This window comes from Heptranchias perlo, unplaced genomic scaffold (genome assembly GCF_035084215.1).
Source record: "Heptranchias perlo isolate sHepPer1 unplaced genomic scaffold, sHepPer1.hap1 HAP1_SCAFFOLD_60, whole genome shotgun sequence".
NCBI lineage: Eukaryota > Metazoa > Chordata > Chondrichthyes > Hexanchiformes > Hexanchidae > Heptranchias > Heptranchias perlo.
In genome coordinates this window covers 4284168-4303056 of record NW_027139623.1, presented here as the reverse complement: position 1 = coordinate 4303056, position 18889 = coordinate 4284168, and the positions used below count along the sequence as shown (strand labels likewise).

The 18889-nt window shown below is 45.2% G+C and overlaps 1 protein-coding gene and 5 non-coding genes across 6 annotated transcripts in view; 3 read left to right on the top strand and 3 right to left on the bottom strand.

The window, feature by feature from the left end:
* Positions 1-18889, bottom strand: part of LOC137316691 (zinc finger protein 585A-like) — a 221997-nt gene that overhangs the window by 159888 nt on the left and 43220 nt on the right. The window lies entirely within an intron of this gene.
* On the bottom strand, positions 1313-1384 carry trnaa-ugc (transfer RNA alanine (anticodon UGC)). Its single transcript has one exon. It is a non-coding gene; the product is annotated as a tRNA-Ala (tRNA).
* Positions 1850-1921, bottom strand: trnaa-cgc (transfer RNA alanine (anticodon CGC)). The gene has a single exon. It is a non-coding gene; the product is annotated as a tRNA-Ala (tRNA).
* Positions 2171-2242, top strand: trnaa-cgc (transfer RNA alanine (anticodon CGC)). Its single transcript has one exon. It is a non-coding gene; the product is annotated as a tRNA-Ala (tRNA).
* trnaa-ugc (transfer RNA alanine (anticodon UGC)) lies at positions 2715-2786 on the top strand. Its single transcript has one exon. It is a non-coding gene; the product is annotated as a tRNA-Ala (tRNA).
* Positions 4212-4283, top strand: trnaa-ugc (transfer RNA alanine (anticodon UGC)). The gene has a single exon. It is a non-coding gene; the product is annotated as a tRNA-Ala (tRNA).

Genomic DNA, 18889 nt, shown 5'->3' with positions numbered 1-18889 from the left:
CACCCTCTGAGTGAAAAAATAGATTATTCCCAGTTTCACAGATCGGGGAGGAGCAGCGGACAGGCGTTCAGACGACACAGAGGTAGGAATAGGGTGGGAGAGGGGGAGAGTCTCCTTTGGATGTGCTGTCACCATCCTCCCGATTTCAGGGCACATTTTTCGAACGCTCCCGTTATCAGTCACTTTGCTTACGGTTGGACGGGACGAGAAATCCTCAGACACATTGTGGCAGAGGCCGGCAAGAATATTTCAATTCCCTGAGCTTCAGAGGAGGGTAAGGTGAGATACAGACAGCATTGAGGATAATTTCGCTGCAGACGGATGCAGGACTTGCCCCAGGTGTGGTTTTGTGTTTAACGATCACTTCACTGAAAACACCTTGACGGTCTGGGGCTACAGACGGACATGATGGTCAGGAAAAGACCAGTTGGTTCATCAATCCTGCCCCACATGCCTGGAGCATCGTGACCAGACACATCCTACCGACACCACCCGCCCCTCCCACCGGAAACATGTAATCTCCTGGGAGCGGCGACAAACTGGAAACAAATCCAGCGCCAATAAGGAGGGGAAATTCTGGGAAATTCCTCCCCGAATCTCTCAGGCGATCGAATCGAGTTCAGTGGATCACACTGACCATGTGTAGTTTAACTGTAAAACCACTCACCTTCTATGTGATGCGATCTCTGCACCAGTCAAGAACTGGTCCAGATCCATCCAGAAGGCAAAGAGAGAGTCAGCACCCACCACACCAGCCGGCAATGCATTCCAGAGACTCAGTACTCTCTGGGAAAAGAAGAACCGCCCAACATCCAGACTATTCCTACCTCTGTGTCGTCTGAACGCCTGTCCGCTGCTCCTCCCCGATCTGTGAAAGTGGGAATAATCTATTTCTTCACTCAGAGGGTGGTGAACCTGTGGAATTCTCTACCATAGGATACTGTGGAGGCCAAGTCACTGAATATATTTAAGAAAGACAGATTTCTGCACACAGAAGGCATCAAAGCGTATGGAGAGAGAGCGGGAATGTGGCATTGAGATAGAGGATCAGCCATGATCATAAAAAAAGGCGGAGCAGGCTCGAAGGGCCCAATGGCCGACTCGTGATCCTATTTTCTCTGTTATTATTACTGGGCCCGCTCTCCAGCCCCGGGATGGGAGCCATTTCAAAGGCGCGTGCGTGCTTCCATTGAATTTTATCGTGTGCAGAGCGTTCGGTTTTTCTCGAGGTGAAGAAACCCTTTCCTGTCCTTGTGTGTGAAGGTGAGGTGAGGACAAGAGGGTCTTTTCAAAATTCGAAATATAAAGTGTTTGGAGATACCGGGTATTGAACCCGGGACCTCATACATGCAAAGCATGCGCTCTACCACTGAGATACATCCCCTCACCAACACCGTTTCAAATTTAGAATAAAAAAGTGGGCTTTCCGCTCTGTCTCTCCCGGACAACGAGATGCCCAGTCATCACACATGCTCACAATGTTCAACCTCTGCTTCAGTTCACGGGGTTTCTGCTCCTCTTTACTTTGAACTTTCCAAGAACAATGTCAGCGGAAATTAAAAAAATATATAATTGCCACTACTCAGTGACGAGGTTCACATCCAAATTCTGAATCATAAAGTGAGACGGATGAATGACACAGCGTCAAACAAGAGCTGGGACTGCTCGCTCGACATTGCACTGTCACACATTCCAGTCAGTCGGCGGCGGCTATGAGCTGAGCTGCTGAGGGGACCGTGAGATGAAGTCCTGCGACGGGACAATTGTGGAGCCTCAAAAGTTGGAACTTGCTGCGCTCAGAAAGCGCGATTCGCCTTTCCGTGCGGAATTCTGATGAAAAAAGATTTTTTGGAGATGCTGGGGATTGAACCCAGGACCTCATACATGCGAAGCATACGCTCTACCACTGAGCTACATCCCCATATGCAATACATCGCTAACCAAGGAAAGAAGAACTGACCGTTCTCATTTTCTGAGCACGTCCAAGGTGGGTCTGCCACGTGATAGATTATTTGCAGTTTCAAAGATTGGGGCGGAGCACGGGACAGGCGTTTAGACGACACAGAGGTCAGAATAGGCTGGGTGTTAGTCGGATCTTCATTTCCCAGAGAGTAGTGAGTCTCTAGAATGCATCAGCTCTTCTTTCCCTGGTTAGACTGTTTTCTTATGTGGGGATGTAGCTCACTGGTAGAGCGCATGCTTCGCATGTATGAGGTCCTGGGTTCAATCCCCAGCATCTCCAAAAATATTTTTCATCAGAATTACGCACGGAAAGGCGAATCGCGCTTTCGAAGCGCAGCGAGTTCCAACTTTTGAGGCTCCACAAGCATTAAACTATCCCGGAGCAGGACTTCACCTCACGGTCCCCTCAGCAGCTCAGCTCAGAGCCGCCGCCGACTGACTGGAATGTGTGACAGTGCAATGTCGAGCGAGCAGTCCCAGCTCTTGTTTGACGCTGTGTCATTCATCCATCTCACTTTATGATTCAGAATTTGGATGTGAACCTCGTCACTGAGTAGTGGCAATTATATATTTTTTTAATTTCCGCTGACATTGTTCTTGGAAAGTTCAAAGTAAAGAGGAGCAGAAACCCCGTGAACTGAAGCAGAGGTTGAACATTGTGAGCACGTGTGACGACTGGGCATCGCGTTGTCCGGGAGAGACAGAGCGGGAAGCCCACTTTTGTTATTCTAAATTTGCAGTAGTTGTGGTGAGGGGATGTAGCTCAGTGGAAGAGCGCATGCTTTGCATGTATGAGGTCCCGGGTTCAATCCCCGTCATCTCCAAATGCTTTATGTTTCGAATTTTGAAAAGACCCTCTTGTCCTCACCTCACCTTCACACACAAGGACAGGAAAGGATTTCTTCACCTCGAGAAAAACCGAACGCTCTGCACACGGTAAAATTCAATGGAAGCACGCACGCGCCTTTGAAATGGCTCCCATCCCGGGGCTGGAGAGCGAGCCCAGAAATAATAACAGAGAAAATAGGATCACGAGTCGGCCATTGGGCCCTTCGAGCCTGCTCCGCCATTATATATGATCATGGCTGATCCTCTATCTCAATACCACATTTCCGCTCTCTCTCCATATGCTTTGTTGTCTTCTGTGTGTACAAATCTGTCTTTCTTAAATATATTCAGTGACTTGGCCTCCACAGTATCCTATGGTGGAGAATTCGACACGTTCACCACCCTCTGAGTGAAGAAATAGATTATTCCCAGTTTCACAGATCGGGGAGGAGCAGCGGACAGGCGTTCAGACTACACAGAGGTAGGAATAGTCTGGATGTTCGGCGGTTCTTCTTTTCCCAGAGAGTACTGAGTCTCTGGAATGCATTGCCGGCTGGTGCGGTGGGTGTTGACTCTCTCTTTGCCTTCTGGATGGATCTTGACCAGTTCTTGACTGAGGCAGAGATCGCATCATATAGAAGGTGAGTGGTTTTACAGTTAACCTACACATGGTCAGTGTGATCCACTGAACTCGATTCGATCGCCGGAGGGAGTCGGGGAGGAATTTCCCAGAATTTCCCCTCCTTATTGGCGCTGGATTTGTTTCCAGTTTGTCGCCGCTCCCAGGAGATTACATGTTTCCGGTGGGCGGGGCGGGTGTTGTCGGGAGGAAGTGTCTGGTCACGATGCTCCAGGCATGTGGGGCAGGTTAATGAACCAACTGGTCTTTTCCTGACCATCATGTCCGTCTGTAACCCCAGATCGTCAAGGTGTTTTCAGTGAAGTGATCTTTAAACACAAAACCACACCTGGGGCAAGTCCTGCATCCGTCTATAGTGAAATTACACTCAATGCTGTCTGTGTCTCACCTTACCCTCCTCTGAAGCTCGGGGACTCGAAATATTCTTGCCGGCCTCTGCCACAATGTGCCTGAGGATTTCTAGTCCCGTCCAACCGTAAGCAAAGTGACTGATAACGGGAGCGTTCGAAAAATGTGCCCTGAAATCGGAATGATGGTGACAGCACAGCCAAAGGAGGCTCTCCCCCTCTCCCACCCTTTCTTCTCAACGCCCCCTTTCTCATTGCTCTGAGTGCCGAGGCCTGGTTTCTTCCGTTCACCCACAATTATATCAGGTCCGCAAACTTCATGTTTAATTATCTGTTTGGAGCAGAAAAGGAGATGAATTGAAGCCCAAAAAAAAATCTTTTGTGGTCACATAAAATGAAGGAGATCAGCTCTTCGTTGGAATGTGCTCCTATCTGGGGATGTAGCTCAGTGGTAGAGCGCGTGCTTTGCATGTATGTGGTCCTGGGTTCAATCCCCAGCATCTCTAAAGCTATTTTCTCACCAGAATTACCCACAGAAAGGCGAATCTTGGTTTCGGTGTGCCGCGAATTCCAACCTCTGAGGCTCCACAAGCATCAAATTGCCCCTGAGCAGGATTTCATCTCACGGTCTGCTCAGCAGCTCAGTTCAAAACAGCCACCGACTGATCGGAATGTTTGACGGTGCAATGTCCAGCGAGCAGTTCGAAGAACGGCGACCTGAAACAGAAATGCTGGTCGGCACAGTCCGAGGAGACTCTCCTCTCTCCCAGACTTTCTTCGCAACACTCCCTTTCTCATTTCTCTGAGTGACGAGACCTGGTTTCTTCTGTTCACCCAGCGGGTTCGGTGGTATAATTAGGTTACTGGACTGGTAATCCCGAGACCTGATCGAATAATCCAGCTTCATGAATTCAAATCCCGCCACGGCAACGAGGGAATTCAATTTCAACTAATTAAAAATTGAATTAATTAAATACAATCTGGAATTAAAATACTGGTATCAGGTCCGCATAACTCAAGTATCTGAAAAGAGGAAATGCTTTTCAGCAGATTAAGTCCTCGGGTTTCTTTAGGAAAGTGAGGCACTCAGTCATTTTACACTTGGTTCGAGATCGTTATTATCTGGTGATGGAGCTCAGTGAATGACCGCATGCTTCGCGTGTGTGAGGTCTCAGGTTCTATGCCCAAACACTTTACCTTTTGAATTCTGGTCAGTCGGCGGCTGTTATGAGCTGAGCTGCTGAGGGGACCGTGAGATGAAATCCTGCTTCGGGACAATTGAATGTTTGTCTCAGAAGTTGGAACTCGCTTCCCTCTGAAAGCACGATTCGTCTTTCTGTTGGACATTCTGGTGAAAATAAATGGTGGAGGTGTTAGATATTGAACCCAGAAATTTATACACGCAAAGCAGGCGCTATACCACTGAGCTGCAACCCCGAATCCAATAGACCTATAACCAAGGGTAGAAGAACTGGGTGTTCACTGTCTTAAGACCACCCAATGATTTACTGGGCTTAAAATCATCTCCTCTTGTGCTCCAAGCAGACAACAGCCACCTAGTCACGTAGCGGACGGTTGGACGGGACGAGAAATTCTCAGGCACATTGCAGCAGAGGCCTGAAAGAATATTTCGAGCCCTTGAGCTTCAGAGGAGAATAACGTGAGACGCACAGACATTGAGTCTCGTTTCACTAAAGGCAGACGCAGGACATGCCGCAGGAGTGGGTTTGTGTGACGATCGCTTCATTGAAAATACCTTGACGAGCTGGGGACGCACACGAACAAACGGAAATGACGGGCAGTAAAAGACCAGCTGGTCCATCAAGCCTGCCCCTCACTCGGGATGGCTGGAGCATCATTACTGACACTTACTCCCCCTCCCCCCGCCCGCAGCCATGGAATCTCCCGGAAGAGGCAAAGATCCTGAGAAAAAATCCTGTGCCTTTAGGGGATAGAATACACTGGAAAATTCATCCCCGATCCCCTCAAGTGATCGAAACCAGTCCAGGAGATCATATGGATCAGAAGCACGTTAATAGTAAATCCTCTTACTTTTTATATGTTGCGACCTCTTCCCCAGCCAAAAACCGGTCCAGTTCCCTGGAGAAGGTAGACAGAGAGTCAGCACCCACTACATCAGCCAGCAACGCATTGCAGAGGCTCACTACTCACTGGGAAAAGAAGAGCCGCCTCTCCACATTCTTCCTACCAAAATGCATCACTTTACACTTCTGTGACTCTATTTCATCTGCCATGTATTTCCCATTTCGCCAGTCTCCTGAAGACTGTTACTATCCTCCACATTATTTACTACTTTTGCGAGCTTTGTGTCATCTGCAAACTTTAAAATGATACCCTCTGTATCCAAGTCCATGATATTAATATATATCATATAGAGCAATGATGCTAATAGTGACCCCTGGGGAACACCACTGTATACTTCCCTCCAGTCTGAAAAAACACCATTCACCATTACTCTCTGCTTTCTGTCTCCTAGTCAATTTTGTATCCGCGCTGCCACTGTCCGTTTAATCACATGGGTGACAACTGTTAGATCCGTGGGTTACACTATCGCATAGTTAGATATTGGGCAGTGCAGAACACGAATATCCAGTTCAGATTATATGGGGAATTACTGTCACATCCCTGGGTTATACTGTGGTATTTTTAGTTATGTGGTAGTCCAGAAACACGAATGTACAGTTCAGTTTAAAAAGTATCTGTTGATGCATCCTTGCGTTAGACTGTCGTATTGTTAGAAAGTGGACAGTGCAGAATATGATTATCTAGTTCAGATTACACGGGGGAACTATAATTACATCCCTGGGTTACACGGTCGTGTTGTGAGATATTGGGTAGTGCAGAAACACAAATAATCAAGCCAGAATAGAGAGGGAGAAATATTGTTACATCCCTGGGTTACACTGTCGTATTGTGAGATATTGGATAGTGCAGAAACACGAATATTCAGGCCAGATTAAAAGCGGAACTATTGTTACATTCGTGGATTACATTATAGTATTGTGGGGTATTGGAGAGTGCAGAAACATGAATATCCTGTTCAGATTATAAAGAGATATTATTGTTACATTACTGGGCTACACTATCATGTTGTTAGTTATTCAGTAGTGCAGAAACATGCATGTTCAGCTCAGATTATAAGGAGGGAACTATTGTTACAGCCCTGGCTTACACTGTCATATTGTTAGATATTCGACAGTGCAGAAACATGAATATCCAGTTCCAATCATAAGGGGAACTATTGTTACATCCTTGAATTACACGATCATATTGTTAGACATTGGGCAGTGCAGGAAAATGACTATCCAGTTTAGATTAGAAGGGGGAACTATTGTTACATCCCTGGGTTACACCGTCATATTGTTAGACACGGGGCAGCACACCGGCCTCCAGGATCATTCAAGCACGTCACAAATCACAATCTCAGAGAAACATGAAGCTTAGAGGTTTACAGAACAGGGGCCCATCGTGTCAGTGCCTGTTCATGGTTAAAGCAATTGAAAATGTATGCAATGGCAAACTTTCTCCTAAGTGCCCTTTATCTTCATCAATTTCAAATATGTATTCAATTTTCTCTTAAATGATACAATGGTAAAAATTGATATTGTACCTTTTCTGGTTATTCCATTCCCGATGGTAAAATATTCCATGCTCCAAAAAATCTCTGCGTGAAGAATTTAAAATTAAATTATTTCATGATGAGCTGAAATTGTTGACCTCTTGTAACTGATACTAACAACCAGAGGATACAGTAATTCTCTATTACTCTATCACTGATCCTCACAACCAGAGGATACAGTAATTCTCTATTACCCCATCACTGATACTAACAACCAGAGGATACAGTAATTCTCTATTACTCTATCACTGATACTAACAACCAGAGGATACAGTAATTCTCTATTACTCTATCACTGATCCTCACAACCAGAGGATACAGTAATTCTCTATTACCCCATCACTGATACTAACAACCAGAGGATACAGTAATTCTCTATTACTCTATCACTGATACTAACAACCAGAGGATACAGTCATTCTCTATTACTCTATCACTGATCCTCACAACCAGAGGATACAGTAATTCTCTATTACCCCATCACTGATACTAACAACGAGAGGATACAGTAATTCTCTATTACTCTATCACTGATACTAACAACCGGAGGATACAGTAATTCTCTATTACTCCATCACTGATCCTCACAACCAGAGGATACAGTAATTCTCTATTACTCTATCACTGATCCTCACAACCAGAGGATACAGTAATTCTCGATTACTCTATCACTGATCCTCACAACCAGAGGATACAGTAATTCTCGATTACTCTATCACTGATCCTCACAACCAGGTGATACAGTTATTCTCTATTACTCTATCACTGATCCTCACAACCAGAGGATACAGTAATTCTCGATTACTCTATCACTGATCCTCACAACCAGAGGATACAGTAATTCTCGATTACTCTATCACTGACCCTCACAACCAGAGGATACAGTAATTCCCTATTACTCTATCACTGATCCTCACAACCAGAGGATACAGTAATTCTCTATTACTCTATCACTGACCCTCACAACCAGAGGATACAGTAATTCCCTATTACTCTATCACTGATCCTCACAACAAGAGGATACAGTAATTCTCGATTACTCTATCACTGATCCTCACAACCAGAGGATACAGTAATTCTCTATTACTCTATCACTGACCCTCACAACCAGAGGATACAGTAATTCTCTATTACTCTATCACTGACCCTCACAACCAGAGGATACAGTAATTCTCTATTACTCTATCACTGACCCTCACAACCAGAGGATACAGTAATTCTCTATTACTCTATCACTGACCCTCACAACCAGAGGATACAGTAATTCTCTATTACTCTATCACTGATCCTCACAACCAGAGGATACAATCATTCTCTATTAGTCTATCAAACAACTTCATGATTCGAAATTTAAGTTTCCTCTCCTCCATTTCCATAGAAAAAAATCCCTGAATTTCACGTCTTTCCTCATACAGCTTCCCTTCCCTTGCCTCGTTCGAGATAATTAACATTGTGCTTTCTATGCGTTGAGTGCAGTTTCTATAATGGCCGTCAAAACCGCAGGCTGTACTCTGGATCTACGGGCTTCAACCAAAGAGAGTCACTCATAAAGCTACATCACATTAAGAGAGTAGGAATAAATGGGTCTTTTGAAACAGAGCGTAGGAATAAATGGGTCTTTTTCGGGGTGGCAGGCGGTGACTAGTGGGATACCCCAGGGATCAGTGCTTAGGCCCCAACTATTCACAATATATATCAATGATTTCGATGAGGAAACCAAATGTAATATTTCCAAGTTTTCTGACGACACAAAACTTGGTGGGATTGTGAGTTGTGAGGAGGATGCAAAGAGGCTTCACGGCGATTTAGGCAAGTTGAATGAATGGGCAAATACATGGCAGATGCAATATAACGTGGCAGAAACAAAAAAAGAAAGGAAAAGTATTATTTAAATGATGATCAATTGGGAAATGTTGATGTACAAAGGGACATGGGTGTCCTTGTACAACAGTCACTGAAAGCAAACATGCAGGTGCAGCAAGCAGTTCGGAAGGCAAATGGTATGTTGGCCTTCATTGCAAGAGGATTTGAGTACAGGAGCGAGGATGTCTTACTGCAGTTTTAACCGTCCTTGGTGAGACCACACCTGGAGTATACTGTGCAGTTTTGTTCTCCTTACCTGAGAAAGGATATACTTGCCATAGAGGGAGTGCAGCGAATGTTCACCAGACTGATTCCTGGGATGGCAGGACCGTCGCATGAGGAGAGATTGGGTGAACTAGGCCTGTATTCACTAGCGTTTCGAAGAATGAGAGGAGATCTCATTGAAACGTATAAAGTTCTGACTGGATGCAGGGAGGATGTTTCCCCTGGCTGAGGGGTCACAGTCTCAGGATACGGGGTAGGACATTTACGACTGAGATGAGGAGAAATTTATTCACTCAGAGGCTGGTGAACCTGTGGAATTCTCTACCACAGAAGGCTGTGGAGGCCAAGTCACTGAGTATATTAAAGAAGGAGCTGGATAGATTTCTAGACACAAAAGGCATCAAGGGGTATGGGGAGAGAGCGGGTATATGGTATTGAGAGAGAGGATCAGCCATGATCATATTGAATGGCGGAGCAGGCTCGAAGGGCCCAATGGCCTACTCCTGCTCCTGTTTTCTATGTTTATATGTTCCTATCAGCCCGAGCCAGAAGTAAACCAGGTTTTACCAAAGAGAAAAAAGGCGAATAACTAATAAACCTTCTCCGCAGTCCATTTGTCCCATTTTTGACAGCCCTGCCTTCAGCGATATCCATGCACTAGAATGTCCTCTATTGCAATGCGATGGTTGTAGATAAACCGAGTTATGTTGTTCGAACAAAACAGTGTCCAGAAGTAATGGCCAATGTTAATTTATCTCGACAAGTCCGTCTATTATATAAATCTCTTTCTGGTACAAATATGTTAGCCCAGAAATTACATTTGTTCATTCAGTGGACAACTAATGAACACATTCCAATGAAAGTTATCAACAACTTGCATTCGCAGACCGCCTTTAATGTAATAAACATTCCCAGGGGGCTTCACGGAGGGGTGGGTAAAAACGGGCACTAAAGGAATAAGAAGATATTAGGAGGACTGGTGAAAACCTTGGTCAAAGAGTGGGTTTAAGGAGGGTGTAAAAGGAGGAGAAGCAAATGGAGAGACGAAGGGGATAAGGTTGGTTTTTGAATGTAGAATTTAGTTGTCTGAAGGAATGGCCGCCAATGGTGGGATGAAGAGAGTGGAGGATGGTAAAATATAACAATAACTACTTGTATTTATATAGCGGATTTAACATAGATAAATATCCTAAGGCGATTTACTGAGGTACAATCAGACAAAAATGGACCCCGGCCAAAGAAGGCGATGTTACGAGGGATGACAAAATCATGAAGCAATGGATGTCTTTCATAGAAAGTCTGAAAGAAGGAAAAAACTTGCCTTCATATCGCACCTTTCAAGACCTCAGGACATCCCAAAACGCTTTACAGTTGATGACGTACGTTTTGAAGTGCAGTGACTGTGGTGATGTAGAAAACGTGGCATCCAATTCGCACGCAGCAAGCTCCCACAAACTGCAATGAGATAAATGACCAGAAAATCGGTTTTAGTAAAGTTGGTTAAGGGAGAAATATTATCCAGGAAAGCAGGATAACTCCTCTGTTCTTTTTCCAATACTTCCGTAGAATCTTTTACATCTACTTGAGATGGCAGATGGGTTTTCCGTTTAACTTGTCCTAAGAAAGTGAACACCTGCGACAGTCCAGTGCTCCCTCAGTGATGCACTGCAATGTCAGCCTGAATTATGTGTTCAAGTCTCTGGACTGTGACTGAACTCAAAACCTTCTAACTCAGAAGCGAGACTGCTGCCAGTGAACCACGGCTGAAACCTGAAAGGTGGAGAGGGAGACAGAGTGGCATAGAGTGGGAATTCTGGAGCGTGGATATGGCTGAAGGCACGGCTGTCAAAAGTAGGGCAAATGGACTGAGGATGCACAAGCGGCCACAGATGGAGGAGCAGAGTCTTTGGCAGGGGCTGCAGGGCTGGATGAGGTTACAGAGAAAAGGAGGAGCGAGGCCCCGGTGGATTTAAGTGTAAGAAAGAATAAAAATAAACTACAGGCTTAGGAGACAGGAAGCCAGTGAGGAGTTGAATGATTAGTGATGGACTCTCCAATCAAAAAGAGAGGAGAGTGGATGAAATCAGTAGAAATGATGTGGAGATTGTGGGGTCAAAGATCATGACTTCCGAATTTTTAACTGGCTGAATTCATGGCTCATCTAAACAGGATGTCGCTCTGACAACTCAAAGACTTTGGAAGTCCAGTTGAAAACTGGTCCATGTCTGTGGACAATGTCACCAAAGGGCAGCATGTAGATGAGGAAGAGGAGGGAGCAAAGGATTGAACCTTTGGAGACATCAGATATAACGGTGATAGGGTGGGAAGAGAAGCTTCTCCTGGCTATGATCAGATAGGTGAGTGGAACCAAGCGAGGGATGTCCCACCAAAAGAGGCCAACGATCGATGAATGAGGAGGTGACGGGTGGGTTTCCTGTAGGTGTTGAGGAGAGGGCGGAGATTGGGAGAGGTGGGCCATGGATGAAAATGTGAACTATTGGGCGATCAGGAACTAGGAGTCAGTGAGGGTCAGTGAGGCCGAGCAGGACCTGGTGCTGGTTGGAAGGTGGAGGGTGGCTGGCCGTCAGGAGTAAACTGGAGGAATGGGGTCTGGAGGGGACAGAGGCATTGATGAGGGTTTCAATGACAATTGGCAGAGGAATGAATGAAGGCGGGTGAGGGAAGCGGGTTTACACCGGACCAATGTACTGGACCCGTCAACCAATGTAAAATAAACGGGTAAACATCTGCAGTAAAATAACGGAGAGAGGAATGGCAATAAAGCTCGTTCAGTGTCCAACCCCTAATATCACCCACTGTCATTTCTCGGCTACAATCCTCAACGTGCCCTTTAATTGTCCCTGTGCCAGAGACACAAAATTCATATTTTGACTGAGAATCTGCAGGAACAGTGAAACGGGTCTGTTTGTGCCCTTGGATTCAGTGTACATTCAGAGAAATCGGTAAAATTTATAAATGAATCGTCAGGAGTGAACATGATCAATACAATTATATGAAAACTGTAAATGAAGCCGTTCATTGTTGTTGGACCAGTCCTTTCTGGGCACAGCTTTTCACTTTATTGCTGAGAGGTCTCATTAAGATAATGTTCTGGACTTTGAGATGTTTGTGATATATTCACGTCATTATTTACATTGGAGACAAAGCTGCTGATGCAATGTATTTGTTCAGGCGACTGTATGTAACAGCAATGATCCAGGGTATAACCGAGTCAGTGGAGATTCATCCTCTGTATAAATCAGGGCTTGTTGCAATGTATCAGCGCAGAGTGCCTGCCGGAGCTGCGGTTTTCAGTTCAACAGAAGTCGCTGCTTCTCACAGAAATGGGATATTCAGTAATTTTTCAGATAGAACGCATTTACTATCCTGTTCTTGCAGCCATTGGAGTTCCAGGTAAGCTGTTATCTCATCTGTGAATATTGTAAATCGGTGTTAACTGTGCTGCTGTACTTGGCAAATTATTTTTTCTCCCACCATATTTTACGCAGCCAGCCGTTTTCTTATTTCAGTTGAATGATGGAATGTTTAAAGTCTCTGCTATTTCAGTCTTGTTGGAGCTGTGTTATATCTGTAATGAACATTGTATATCCAACCCTGGCACTGTTACTGGACTGTTCTTTGTACTGAATATACTGTTGATTAATGGCATGTCCTTAACTTCAAAACTTTCAGTCTTGTAACAGCTGCATTATATCTGTTATGATCTTTCCATATCCAACACAAGTGTTGCTACTGGATTATTCTTTGCACTGAATTTATGCTCGAACAATGGTCTACCCTTCGGTCCTGTAGCAATTGCATTATTTCTGCCGTGAACATTGTTTATCCAACCCTGGCATTGTTACTGGATTATTCTCTGTACTGAATGTATTGGAATCAGGTGTGTAGGTTAAGAGCTGGTATCAGACCATCAGGAACTGGAACAGTTTCATGTTGTGAAATATATTTCCATAAATGTGTTTTCAGTGATTGATAATGAGACAGCTCACGGTCTCAGTGTTACAAGGAGGCGGCGCAATGTCCTCCCTCCACAATAACATGGTTCAGTTTAACTGGGATTTCAATCCACTTATTGGTTCTCACTGTTATGAAATATTTCGTGATGTGTGTGTCTGTCGCAGCTCCAGAAGTCTGGCTGCTGAACTGAGTTTGTTGCTGATTCTTTCATATCTCAATATCTGCTTCACTGTGGATGAATTCACTGTAAAATGCAATGTTTTGAAGTTATGTTGTATCAGTTTGAACTTTATCTGTTGGAATCAGGAGACTTTCTATTTATCTGTAGATTATCCGTTGCAGCGGTGATGTTGGCGTTTTGTTAATTGAACAATGCCGCCATCTAACGCTGTACTTTGTAATTACAGGAGAAGGAATTTCAATCATTGTGAGGTGTGTCTGGAACAGGCATTCGATTGTGTTTGTTCCATGAATTGTAGATGAAGTGAACAGTGTAGTTGAACAGGTGGAGAACGGGATGATCTGTAGAAACATTAAACTGTTCACAGAGGGTTCACTATTCAACAAACTGACACTAAGAATAGGATCTTTGGAACACGGGGCTGGTGAGGAGAAAGCAGGCGCAGGATGTTAGGATTTACTCGGATGTGAAAAGCGGCATTGAGAAAGAGAGGAGAGAGTGCGGAGAGATAGAGAGGAGAGTTAGAGAACGCGACTTAGATGGAAAAGGAAAGGGAGGGGGAGAAGGAACGAGAGGAATAGAGAGAGACAGAGAGAGATACATAGACAATGAGCGGGAGAGAGATCGAGAGAGACACGCACAGAATGGGACAGAGGGGAAGAGAGAGAGCGACAGCGATGTGAATAATTCACCGGAATGAATTACTGAAACTTCCAGTAAAATTATGAAGAGGAAATGTGACTTGAAAATGTTATTAGGATGTTGTCAGATTGTGAGAGTTTTATTGTACTCTCTCCGGGTGTGTTTATCACTATCAGATCCTCAGTCTGTTTATGTGAATGTTCATTTCACTTGTTTACTGACTGAATAAATAAACAAAACTGAAATGTATTTTATGAATAAAATCAGTGATTTCTTGATAGCATTGAATTATTAGGATCCTGTATTCTAGAAGCCATGTTTCAGCTTCAAAGAACGAGGTTAATTTAATAATGGCATTGAAATTTAATTTTAATTGAATGTGCAAAGTGAATTTATTGGAAACATTATGCAACCAATAACCACAAAAATTAAAATTTGAATTCTTTAATTGGATTGTGTTACTGGGACCAATAGATTAGATTTCCTCCAACACTCTGCTGCAGTCTCTCCCGGTGAATCCCAGCCTCTCCTCCCGCTTCATTGAATTCTCTGCCTCCTTATGCATTCTTTCATTTGATCCGCTTTTCCAAACCACGTGCTCCTGGATCCCCTCCAATTCTTCTGTCATTTTCCTTGTCTCCCTCCGAATCTCACTTACTGGCTCGGCCTCCAGCGGCCTCTTCCAATCCGATCCGAAGCCTCAAACTCACCGCCATGGATGTCAATCTTCCCCGTCTTGTGCCAGCCCCTGTCGGCTCTCTTCACCCAGAGTAACAAACCAGCAGCACCTCCTCCTGTCCCATCACCTTCCCGGCTCTCGGTCACTTTCCCATCCATCTGGAGCCCAAATTCGGATTTAACCTTTTGGATTCACGGTCCGTAAAACCCCTTCTCCCTTCCCCAACGGCTCTGCGCTCTCTCTCGTCTCCCAGTGGATCCGGTGCTCATTTGATTCACTTTCTGTATCAATTTCCAAATTCATCGTTTACAATTGTGTTTAAAAACATTTCTCTGCCCGAAAGCGCTGCCCAGGTCAGTGAATGAGTTCCCACCGTTTGATGCAGCAAAAAAGCTGGAAATTTTACACTGATCCTGTCAAACTGCTGCCTTGTCTCCAGGTCTGATCAGTAATTTCTCTGCATCCTTTTCTCTCTCTTACAGTTAACTTGGTGGCGATTGTGATCCTGTCCCGAGGAAAGTGCGGACTCTCCAAATGTATCACTCGCTACCTGGTGGGAATGGCGGCGGCCGATCTCCTGGTCGTTATCACTGATATTATATTGATGGGGATTGGTGAGATTTATTTCCCAGTTTCATTCTTGACCATTACCCCCGTGTGCCGTCTCATTGTCATCCTGAGTTTAGCAGTCACAGCGGCCTCTGTCTGGTTCACAGTGGTTTTCACCTTTGATCGATTTGTGGCCATTTGTTGTCAGAAGCTGAAAACAAAATATTGCACCAAGAAAACGGCGGCTGCTGTTATCGGGGCGGTGAGTGCGCTGAGCTGTTTACTAAACATTCCCGGGTACTTTGTATTTGACCCGGAATATATAATGGACAATGTACCCCGGGGTTGTGTCTTGAAACCGACATTTTTCACTTCACCCACATGGGCAGCGTTTGACTTGTTTAATCTTGTGTTAATGCCTTGTCTCCCATTCATTCTGATTTTGCTGTTCAATGTTCTCACCGCCAGGCACATTTTAGCGGCCAGTAGAGTCCGCAGGGGACTCCGGGGCCGCAGCAATGGAGAGAATCACAAGGATCCAGAGATGGAGAACCGAAGGAAATCCATCATTTTACTCTTCAGTATATCAGGCAGTTTTATATTGTTATGGAGCGCAGAAGTTTTTTATTTTATCTCTCTGCGTGTAACAAACGCCCAGTTCTATACGGTCAGTGACATTGAGTCAGCCGGATTCATGCTTCAACTTCTCAGTTCCTGCACCAACACGTGTATTTATGCTGTGACCCAGACTAAATTCAGAGAGGAGCTGAAGATCGGGCTGAAATACCCACTGAATCTAATTGTTACATTAGTTAAATCATAGAAACATCTCAAGACTTTTCATCCAAAATTAAATAAAAGGTAAATTAGAGTAGTTTTTCACGTTTGGCGGTGGCGTAAGACGGGCGGGAGCGGATCGAGCGCCCGTTATTCACTGCGCCATTATTTACTGTCCATTGACTTCAATGAGTTCACTAAAGTAACTGATATCAATCCAATACTTTAATTAAATTTGGAAATAACAGACAGGAATTATATTTTACCCGACAAATGCGGTGTTGTGAAATGATACAAGATGTGATTCTAACATGAAACGGTTTGCTGTTTTTTATTCTGGAAATAATATAATTTCAATATTAAACGTTTAATCCTGAAATGAATAAAATCAAATCCTCCTTTTCGGTTGATGATTATTTCCCATCATACAGACTGCCCGGTGGGATGGACTGAGGGTGAGCTGTCAGGGTCAGACAGCGTCCTGTTCATTGGGACATTTGTTTTGACCAGAACAGAATAATAATGGACCAACACCCGGACCGTTACTAACTGGTAAAATATTAATTTAATTTCAAACTCCAGTGGGGAGTTCCGGAGATCGGTTCCTCTCTGAGCTGCTGTTCAGCAATGTTTACTCACTGCAGGGAGTTTAATGGGACATGAGGCTGGGCCTGGTTACACAGATCTATAAGGAAACCTCCTGATACATTTCTGAGTGGATCAGAGGCCGGGACATATCTCACGGCCGCATCAAGCCAAGGGAAAGCTCTCCTGCTCCTCCTTGCCCCGTAAAATATATGTTAAAAAGGAACTTCTCAGTGTTCTGGACCACTCAATGCCCATCGAAAGGGCGGCTCCTCCACTCATTTGTAACCAAAATTAAATGATGTCTCGTGCACATCATAATACTCTGATTTAGATATTACACGTGACCTGACCGGAAACAGGTGGGTGTTGCTCCGGCCGCTCTTCCCAGGACCTTACCCACGATATCGGAGGCAGGAACGCCCGTGTGAAAAGGTCGGTAAGTGACCTGACACAAATTGCAAACCTTTACGACCCCATTTCCACCAGGCGGGGATAAGTAAAATCGGCCACACCTTTTATTGACCGACGCCCTAGTATCAATCTTTGATGCCCACAAGCTGGTCCATTTTATGAAACTGCATCGGTTCACAACACGTGGGGGGGAAATTGTCACCATCGCTGGGGGCTGAACTGGTGGAGCGAATCACCCGCCCCTTATAGAGGAAGCACTGAGGGTAGCAAGGGCACAAAATGTACTCTGGATGGGGGACTTCAATGTCCATCACCAAGAGTGGCTCGGTAGCACCACTACTGACCGAGCTGGCCGAGTCCTGAAGGACATAGCTGCTAGACTGGGCCTGCGGCAGGTTGTGAGCGAACCAAAACGAGGGAAAAACTTACTTGACCTCGTCCTCACCAATCTCACTGTCGCAAATGCATCTGTCCATGACAGTATTGGTAGGAGTGACCACCGCACAGTCCTCGTGGAGATGAAGTCCCGTCTTCGCACTGAGGACACCATCCAACGTGTTGTGTGGCACTACCACCGTGCTAAATGGGATAGATTCAGAACGGATCTAGCAGATCAAAATTGGGCATCCATGAGGCGCTGTGGGCCATCAGCAGCAGCAGAATTGTATTCCACCACAATCTGTAACCTCATGGCCCGGCATATTCTTCACTCTACCATTACCAACAAGCCAGGGGATCAACCCTGGTTCAATGAGGAGTGTAGAAGAGCATGCCAGGAGCAGCACCAGGCGTACCTAAAAATGAGGTGCCAACCTGGTGAAGCTACAACTCAGGACTACATGCATGCTAAACAGCGGAAGCAACATGCTATAGACAGAGCTAAGCGATTCCACAACCAACGTATCAGATCAAAGCTCTGCAGTCCTGCCACATCCAGTCGTGAATGGTGGTGGACAATTAAACAACTAACGGGAGGAGGAGGCTCTGCAAACATCCCCATTCTCAATGATGGCGGAGTCCAGCATGTGAGTGCAAAAGACAAGGCTGAAGCGTTTGCAACCATCTTCAGCCAAAAGTGCCGAGTGGATGATCCATCTCAGCCTCCTCCCGATATCCCCACCATCACGGAAGCCAGTCTTCGGCCAATTCGATTCACTCCACGTGATATCAAGAAACGGCTGAGTGCACTGGATACAGCAAAGGCTATGGGCCCCGACAACATCCCAGCTGTAGTGCTGAAGACTTGTGCTCCAGAACTAGCTGCGCCTCTAGCCAAGCTGTTCCAGTACAGCTACAACACTGGCATCTACCCGACAATGTGGAAAATTGCCCAGGTATGTCCTGTCCACAAAAAGCAGGACAAATCCAATCCGGCCAATTACCGCCCCATCAGTCTACTCTCAATCATCAGCAAAGTGATGGAAGGTGTCGTCGACAGTGCTATCAAGCGGCACTTACTCACCAATAACCTGCTCACCGATGCTCAGTTTGGGTTCCGCCAGGACCACTCGGCTCGAGACCTCATCACAGCCTTGGTCCAAACATGGACAAAAGAGCTGAATTCCAGAGGTGAGGTGAG